Here is a 7,041-nt window from a genome sequence, read left to right as displayed (position 1 = left end):
CTGATTGGCTGATGATCACTTTAAAGACGAGACGATTTTTGCTCGCGTTTTCCGTTGACGTTTAACACCTCGTGACTAAATAAAGATCACACCATGTGATCGTGCACACCAACGCGCAAAAGTGTCATTTTAAAAAAAAAAACATGCCTCATTTTTTTTTTTTTTTTTTTTGACGCGGCACGTCAAAACCTTCTCCACCAATCAGAGTGCCACTTTGGTTTTTGTGCACGGAGTTGCTGAAGTTACCGTAAACAGCACTTGTAGGTGCTCAAGCGCGAAACTGTCAATGCGAGCGCACATTGAAGATGCCCTGAGGCGATATGAACGTGGAGCTGCTTATTGCACTGGTGAACAATAATCATTTCTTCATTGCAAGAACTGGAGCTGCTGCTTGAACCATCTATGCTTGTTCAAGTCACCAGTAACTTTACCAACAAGCGTGTGAACTTCCTCTCTTCCTTCTGTGTTATAAGCTGGTGTGAGAAACTTAAAGTTGTGTAGAGCCATCTAACGTCAAGAAGTGATTTTGCAAACTCTTCTGCTTGACGCCAGTGAAAATCGCTTGGGTTTGAATACGGAAAAACGTCTCATAAACACTGACGATAAACGTACACGAAAAGCATGTGCACCAGCCTTAAGGTATTTAGTTATTGTCAAATAAAGCACAGCTAAAGTAGTTCCGGCAGGTTTTGAGCGCATTACAGTTCCATATCCCTGCACTGAATGATTTGAGTTATTTCACAGCTACAACAATTCCCCAATAGCGCATGTGCTGGACTGTGGGAGTAACCGGAGCACACTAACATGGAGAGAACATGCAAACTCCACGATTTCCACATTTTATCAAGTCAATGGTCACACATTTTCAGCTTTCTTCAAATATATTACATTTACATTTACATTTAGTCATTTAGCAGACGCTTTTATCCAAAGCGACTTACAAATGAGGACAAGGAAGCAATTTACACAACCAAGAGCAACAATGAATAAGTACTAAAGGCAAGTTTCAGGTCTGTAATATATATTTATTTGTGTTTGACAGAATAAAGAAACTCAAATGTTTACTTGAGTAAATATCGAGTAAATGTTCATTTTGGGGTGAACGGTCCCTTTAAGAAATTATTTTTCACCTATATGCACAGCTAGTGTTTTTCAGCCGCTGAAAATCTGCCAGTGAAACTTTAATGTGACTTTTTTCAATTTCATATGGTTCCTCCCTGCAGAAAATAAAAAATAAAATGCTTAAACCAGCTTAAACTGGTTGGCTGGTCGACCAGCCTGGTTTTAGAGGGGTTTTGTCCATTTCCGGGCTGGTTTCCAGCCATTTCCTGCGTGGTCTTAGCTGGTCAGGCTGAAAAATGACCAGCTAAAAGGCTGGTTTTAGCTGGTCATCTCCCAGCCTGACCAGCTAAAACCAGGCTGGAAAGAGCTGGAGCCTGGAAATGGCCAAAACCCCGTTAAAACCAGCCAACCAGCCTATGTAAATAAACCAGGGATGTAAATAAAACTCAATTAGTTAATTAAATAGACTTAAGCATTCATTTAGTTGTTGAAACGTAAAACAAGACGATAGACTGTTAAACGCAAGCGCCGTCAGGAGCAGCAGACAAGAGCAGAAACTCCATTGAAAATACTGAGGTAAGATACATTTACATTTCTTAAAGACATGGTGCAGAATATTGTAATTTAAAACAGTGCTTCTTGTACGTTCTAAGAGCCATTTTATATTGCATGTCAATTAAACAGTAAATATTTTTTTAAGAAATCAGATCTTAAATGCAGACGATTTTGTAACCGAATGACAGTTAACCAGAAACATTTTAGATGGCTAACCGAAAATTAAAAGTCAGCGCGCATACCCCAATTTAGTAAATAATATGAATAATACTCGGTATAATTACTGTTTTTACATTACTACGAGTGTTGGAGTAGAGGTAGACCTTAATAAAACACTTCAATCATATAAATAATTCTCTTTAACTTCCGGCCGCATCTGTATCCCTTCTAGTACAAAGCCTGTCAGTTCTTAAGTGTGCTTTATTTGTTTCTCCAGAGTGTCTCTCTTCAGTCATCTGTCCAATGAGAGTTTCAGTTTCTCTGGCACACACTTTAAACCCTCCAGCAGCTCCTGCAAAAATAACACCCTGACGGATGTTTTCTGCTGCTGACAGGACAGACAGACGCTCGCTCGGGAAACTCAAGGTTAACTCTGCTCAACACACTGGGGAAAACCGCAGAGAAGCAGGAAAACTGGAGTTTAAGTGCACTAAACAATCACATGTGATCTATACTTTGAGGAGATCAACATTTACACTGAAGACAAAGGTAAAGCTCGGTGTTTTCTCATGACCTACAGTACGTCAGAGTCAGGGACGTTGCTTTTTATTTAATGCATGAGGAATATATTCTTGGTTTTGGCGTAAAATGCATTGCAAAGTATCTTAAAATGCTCTAATATGATTTAAATTATTGACTAAGATTGAATAAATACTAAAATAATAATACATTTTTAGTGTACAATTTAGCATAAAGAGCTTGAGACTGCATTATGTTTTAATATTGTTTAATAGTGGCTGTGCTTACTGCGCATTATTTGAAAACACTATAATTTATCATTAATTAATGTTAGTTAATTTATTTACTAATTTGAATTAAGTGTTGACATTAATATTAATCATAGTCCAACATTTACTAACGCATTGTTAAGGTTTTGCTTAAAAAGTTGATGCATTAAAATGATATACTGTATTATGCTGACTTTTAGAATAAATTAAGCACAATGAGCTTAAAATTCAGCTTTAATAGTTGATTTATTACACTTTAATAGTGTCTAATATTAGTTTTGCTTGCTGATTTTTAATAAATGATTTAAAAGCACTATTAAATATTTATTAAATTCATTTACGAACATGAATTATGCATCAACATTAATATTAATCCCATTCCAACATTTATTAATGCATTATTAATCATTTTAACTTTGAACGATGATATGATTTAGCTCAAAAGTTGATGCTTTAAAATCATATACCGTATTATGCTAACTCTTAGAATAAATGAAGCATAAAGAGCTTTAAGTTTAGCTTTAAAAGTTGAATTATTGCACTTTAATAATGTCTCATATTGGTTTTGCTTGCTGATTTTTAATAAATGATTTGAAAACACTTTTACATATTTATTAAATTCATTTACGAACATGAATTATGCATCAACATTAATATTAATCCCAGTCCAACATTTATTAATGCATTATTAAACATTTTAACAAAAGTTAATGAGCTAAAAAATACTTTATTTTCTTTAATGTTTACAAAGATGAATAAATAGTGTAATAAACAAACTGTTTCTTGTTTGTTCATGTTAGTAAATTCATTAACTAATGAACTATTATTTTAAAGTATTACCAATAGTTTTAGATGATTTTTGGTGCTTGATACTGAACAGTTGACAATAATAATAATAATAATAATAATAATAATAATAATAATTATTATTATTATTATTATTATTATTATTATTATTATTTAAATAATAGGTTATAAATGATTCAGTGAACATTCTGAAAAAAAGTAAATATTGGGGAAACAAGCAATAATTACTTCACAAACAATAACAATATAAATGATATAAATAAATAAATGTATACATTTTGGGTTTTTTTTCTTTTTACTCATCTGTTTAATCTGTTGGTTTAATCTGTCACATCTATCTACAGTTGAAGTGTACATACGCTGTATAAAAAGGCACATAACCATTTAAAAAAGTCAGGTGTTAATGTGACTAAACTTCTCTTTTAGGTAAGTCAGGATGATCACATTAGTTTCTGTTCTGCTTAACAGCAGAATTATAAGAGAGAGAGATTTTGAGAAACTTTTCTTGAAAGTCAAGTTTACACACAATCAGATTATTCTGCCTCTGGAAAAGCTCAGATGATGATGTCGAGGTTTTGGAAGTTTCTGATTGGCTAATTGACAACATTTGAGTTAATGTGAGGCACAACTGTAGAATAGTGTTGAAGGAAAAGCTCAAACACACTGCTTCATTCTGTGACAACATGGGAAAATCAACAAGCCAGAATCAACAACAAAGCCAGATTACAATCTGCTGAATGACACTGGGAAAAGAGTAATGTTTGGAGACATGTCCTGTGCTCTGATGGAGCTGAGATTGAACTGTTTGGCCATAATGAGCAGTGTTACATTTGGAGGACAAAGGGGAAAGCGCACAAGCCTAGAAACACCATCCCAACTGTGAAGTATGGGGGCGGCAGCATCATGTTGTGGGGCTGTTTTGCTGCAGGAGGGACTGGTCCACTTCACAGCATAGATGGCATCATGAAGAAAGAACATTATGGAGAAATACTGAAGCAACATCTCAACACATCAGCCAGGAAATTAAAACTTGGCCACATATGGCTCTTCCAGACAGACCATGACCCTCAGCATACTGCCAAATGAGTTCAAATGTGCCTTAAGGACAACAGAGTGAATGTTTTGGCGTGGCCATCACAAAGCCCTGATCTCAACCCTATAGAAAATTTGTGGGCAGAGATAAAAAAAAACTTGTGCGAGCAAGACAGCCAACAAATCTGATTCAGTTACAGCAATTCTGTCAGGAGGAATCAACCAAAATTCCTGCAAACTATTGTGAGAAACTTTTTGGAAGGAAACCCAAAACATTTGACCAAAGTTATACAGTTTAAAAGCAGAGCTAAACAAATACCAAGGAAATGTGTGTAAACTTTTGACTGTCTAGAAATTAATAAAAAAAAAATCTCCAAAAAAATCTCTCATTATTCTGGCATTTAGCAAATGTAAATCACTTAGGTAATCCTAAAATAGTAAACGTTTAGTATGATTTACCATCAACTTAAAAAAAAGATGGTTATGTTCCTTTTTTAAGAGTGTATGTGAATCTGTTTGTCTAGATGCAAAAACCTTTTAAGTACTATCTAAAATAAATTTTCTTCTAAACTAAGCGTTTTTCTCATGCTCCTATGTTGAAGTAATTTCATGTTTATTTACAAACAATAGGTCATTTTCATCGTCTTTAACTAAATTATTGAACATAAACATAAGAGACTGAAAAAATGCTTATTGTAAAAGAAATCCTAGACGGCACTTAAGAGGATTTTGCATCTGAACTCTATATACATGTAATTTGATGCAATATTTATGCACTCTTTTATGCAAAAATAAAATTATGCCTAATGAAAAATATGCTTGTTTTAGTTTTGCATCTGAACTCTTCATACACACACACACATATGTATATATGTATATACAGTTGAAGTCAGAATTATTTGCCCCCTTTGAATTTTTTTCTCTTTATTTTTATATTTCCCAAATGATGTTTAACAGATTTAAAAAAATTTCACAGTATGTCTGATAATATTTTTTCTTCTGGAGAAAGTCTGATTTGTTTTATTTTACCTTGAATAAAAGCAGTTTTTAATTTTAAAAATTTTTTTTTAAACATTTTTATTTCTGATAAGTCTACAGAACAAACCATCATTATACAATAACTTGCCTGCATACCCTAACCTGCCTAGTTAACCTAATTACCCTATTTAAGCCTTTAAATGTCACTTTAAGCTGAATAGAAGTGTCTTGAAAAATATCTAGTCAAATATTATTTACTGTCATCATGGCAAAGATAAAATAAATCAGTTATTAGAAGTGAGTTATTAAAACTATTATGTGCAGAAATGTGTTGAAAAATCTGCTCTCTGTTAAACAGAAATTGGGTAAAAAAAATAAACAGGGGCGAATAATTCAGGGGGGCTAATAATTTTAATTTTAACTGTATGTTTGTTTGTACACTGTAAAAAAAATACTTTACCTTAAAAATAAAGTTCTGCTAAATTGTTGCAAACAATTTATTTATGTTGAATTTAAACAAACAAGTTACATTTCGTGATGTTCAACCTAATTTGTTTGTTTAAATTCAGCCCAAATAAATTTTTTACAACCACTCAAAAATCTTTAGTATATCCAAGGTATCATGTTTGAATCTTTTTTTGTGTGTGTCTGTAGTTGTGCTGAATCAAATTAACCTTGTGAATAATTTGAACATATTTTATGTTAGATTGACTTAAAACAGCTTGTGTAACTTATAAAATTAAGTTAGAACATGATTAACTTAGTTTAATAAGTTACAAATAGCTAAAAACATGCTGTGCTCTATACACAAAAGACGTATCTGTAAATTAGCATTTTTTATAGTTAATGTTTTTATTTTTTCCCCATTTATTTCTGCTTTTGCGTTCCATTATTGGATCTTGATCTTTCTTCTAACAACTTTTAACCTTGAAAAGTTGTTAAAAGTGACTTTCATGAACATTTTTAATAGTTTGCAGTGCTAAATTGTCTGGTTATGTGTTGTTTATTAGGCTACAGACACCTTGTAATGGTCTGCCAGAACATTTTCTGTTATTTTACAGACTCATTTCTTTACATATTATTTTTTTTTAATAAATTATAATATTTAAAACTTCTAAAATGGCACTAAAAGTCACTTTGTTAAACTGTAGAGTCCATCAAAAGTGGATAAAGCAGATATCTACATCCCATAATGCAATTCACATCTGCAAATAAACCCAAAACACACAGTAAAACATGCAAACTGTTGACTAAGAGATATTTTTCACAGTGTAGAATGATTTTTAGCTCGAGCGTCTGAGTAATCTGATGTTTATAGTGTTGTATTTTGCTCTTGTAAAGTGAGCTGCTGCTATAATTAGCGGTGTGTGTGTGTGTGTGTGTGTGTTTAATGCACACAGCAGCTGTGTGTGCTGGTCTGCTGGAAGGGCATCTCTGCTGCTGTTAATTGCAGTGATTTGAGTGTCAGGAGCATCTGCAGGCGGATCCGCTTTCTGGATTCAATAACAACACAGCCAATGAGAAAAGACCTTTTTTTTTTTCTCAGACGCCGCTAATGAGATTCAAACGGCTTCATAAGATCAGACGCCACTGATACACTCAGTCAACTGAATCCAATATAGCTGTATGCTTTTGTTTTTGCTTTTCTTTCGTTTTTTTG

At 33.2% G+C, this 7,041-nt stretch overlaps 1 protein-coding gene across 3 annotated transcripts in view; it reads left to right on the top strand.

The window, feature by feature from the left end:
* The first annotated feature begins 2,148 nt into the window (after window positions 1-2,148).
* mypn (myopalladin) overlaps window positions 2,149-7,041 on the top strand; it is a 67,025-nt gene continuing 62,132 nt past the window's right edge. For 2 of the 3 annotated variants that reach the window (NM_001365298.1, NM_001365297.1), the window contains 1 exon segment: window positions 2,149-2,325. The gene's annotated coding sequence lies outside the window, so the exon portion shown is untranslated. 3 annotated transcript variants of the gene reach the window in all.

The sequence above is a fragment of the Danio rerio genome, chromosome 13 (genome assembly GCF_049306965.1).
Source record: "Danio rerio strain Tuebingen ecotype United States chromosome 13, GRCz12tu, whole genome shotgun sequence".
Taxonomy (NCBI): domain Eukaryota; kingdom Metazoa; phylum Chordata; class Actinopteri; order Cypriniformes; family Danionidae; genus Danio; species Danio rerio.
This window is presented reverse-complemented; position numbering and strand designations above follow the sequence as displayed.